The sequence below is a fragment of the Rhagoletis zephyria genome, unplaced genomic scaffold, assembly GCF_001687245.7.
Source record: "Rhagoletis zephyria isolate East Lansing unplaced genomic scaffold, Rhagoletis_zephyria_1.1 Rzeph_scaffold_01027, whole genome shotgun sequence".
NCBI classification, from domain to species: domain Eukaryota; kingdom Metazoa; phylum Arthropoda; class Insecta; order Diptera; family Tephritidae; genus Rhagoletis; species Rhagoletis zephyria.
The window spans coordinates 13,766-16,461 of NW_016158111.1; positions in this window are offsets into that span (position 1 = coordinate 13,766).

The following is a 2,696-nucleotide window of genomic DNA, read 5'->3' on the forward strand; positions in this document are numbered from 1 at the left end:
CTAAAGCTAATAACCTCAAATACAATCTGTATCTTAAAGCTAAGAATCCAGCTCTCAAGGAAATTATAAGAAATATTTATTATAATTTCTGTTGCCTGAAAAAGCGCTTTGCTTTTGCTGTAAATTTTCATGAGGGAATAAATATACGAGCATTTTTTTTCTTGAGAGCTGCAAACTGATTTAAGAAATTTTGGTAGACGAAAATTTCTTTTCCATTTCTCGTCCGTCGTTTTATATGAATTTTTAGTTTTTCTTGAGAGTTCAGTTAATTTTTTCGGTATTTGAAATATTAAAAAAATTTAGCAATCGTGAAAAATCACCATCTCTATCGAAAATCAGAAATCGAAAAAATGAACATAGAAGTGCAAAAATTCATGGAATCAATAAATTTATTTTTACTGACTCTTTTTTAAAATTTTTTATTAGGTACTTTTGAAAGTTGAGCGCATCTTGAGTGTATAGAACTTTTTAGTAAGCAAGTGGTTTTTAAGGAAAGAACACAACCGACTTTAATTCTCATATTCAAATTTAGGGGTACCGTTAATTTCTTCATGATCCAATCATCGGATCTCTAAAACAAATTACGGGACGAACCTTGAGGTACTATCTTTCTAATAAAAAAAGGATTATTGAAAACGGTTCACGTGGTCCAAAGTTATGTATTCCGGCGAGATGATAACCTCCCTTTTTTTGAAGTCGGTTAAAAGCGTTTGAGTTCTGTTAGTTTGTAAATAAAGTGCAGTTTATGAATTTTAAAACGTTTATTTATTTATTACATACTGTACATAAAACTTGCATAAATGTATATTCAAGATGGTATTATCTGAAGCAAATTTTCAGTATTTTCCGGTGATATATCTTCAGGAATATAAAAACCCCCCCTAAAATATATTCCTGGGTGCGCCCCTGGTTAGAAAGGATAATAAAATACAGGAAAATACATTCATAATTATTAAAGTATTCAATATTGCATTAAATTAACAAATTGCAAAACATCGGAAACCATCGATATATCGATGTTTCTCTGGCGATGTATTTTAGCCTCGATGATTTTTTCTCCGATGCATCGAAACATCGATGTATCGATGTTACTGCTCAAAATTTGCATCCCTAACCATGTGTCTCTTTATTTTTTGTGCCAAGAAAGCAGTTCTCACTATTCTCTACACACTCATTCATTCACCTTGCTTGCTAAGGGTTGAATGAGCAAACAGTTTGGAGCACAAACGACTGTCTCATAAATGCCAACCACTACGGGCCCAGCCCTTCTATTTGGCACCTCTTCTATTTTAATACAACAAACAGTGTAAGTCTTCTATTTTAGAAGCAGGTGGCAACCCTATTCAAAAAACTGAGACCTTCTTTCACATCTACAGGCCTAGCCCTTTCATTTGGAACCTCTTCTGTTTTAATACAACGAACGTTATAAGTCTTCTATTTTAGAAGCAGGTGGCAACCCTATTCAAAATACTGAGACCTTCCTGCACATCTACAGCCCTGCCCTAGCCCTTTCATATGGCACCTCTTCTGTTTTAATACAACGAACGGTGCAGATTTTATAATTTAAAAAATGGTGGCAGCCCTATGCCTTGTGGTACATACATCTAGAGACTAAGCCCTTTAATTTGGCACCTCAGTTTTCAAAATCGAATAATCGGTACAGATCTGATGCCGTTAACAAAAACTCCCTTCATGTATTGTATGTATACATATGTATGTATATATATTTGAACTAACCCTGGTATTTGGGTATAGGGGTTATTAAAATGCATGTAGGAGCTTCAAAACTATCACATTCATATATGTACCGCTCTGGAATACTTGATTTTTAACATTGACTTTTATTTTTGCCTGAAAAAATAAAAGTCAACAATTACCGGTTATTTTCTGCTCAAAAAAATAAAAGGCAAATTTTAATTTAATTTTTATTTTTGCTTAAAAAAATAGACATAATAAAATAACAGAAATAACCGGTATTATTTGCTCAAAATAATAAAAGTCAAAAAATAACTTAAATTTTTTGACTTTTATTATAAAATGCATAACCGGCACGGTCTCTGCTTTTTTCTGATGCACTTGCAAGAAAAATGTTCTCTGTAGCTCTTAAAATCTTTGTTTCGCGCCTCCAGAGCTTCTTCTGACAATTGACCGATGACATTCATGCATATAAAAGCAACACTATAAACAATAACTAAGATTATAATTAACGCTAAAAATATGCAATGTGTACCATTCTTTACGGTATCACATATACCCTATAAATCATTGGACATGTAAATTGCGCCATTCTAAGCTATTATTGTAAAACTTAATAAACCCAAGTTTTCTTTTATAAGTCTGAGCAGATCTTATAAATATTATAAATGTGAAAGTTTGTATGTGTGGATGTTTGGGAAATCATCACGCGGAAACGACTGCACGGATTTGCATGAAATTTTGTATGCAGATAGCTTATGGGCCAGATTGGTTAATATGCTATTTTTTTTAAGAGTTGCCACCTGTTAAAAAAGTTTCATTTATTTAAAATGCGGGAACGACTGAATGGATTTGCATGAAAATTCGCAGACAGATAGCTTATGACCTAGATTGGAAAATAGGCTACTTTTCTTAAGATTTGCTCCTGTTAAAAAAAGTCTCATTAAATCAATACGCGGAAACGACTGAATGGATTTGCATGAAATTTTGCAAGCAGATAG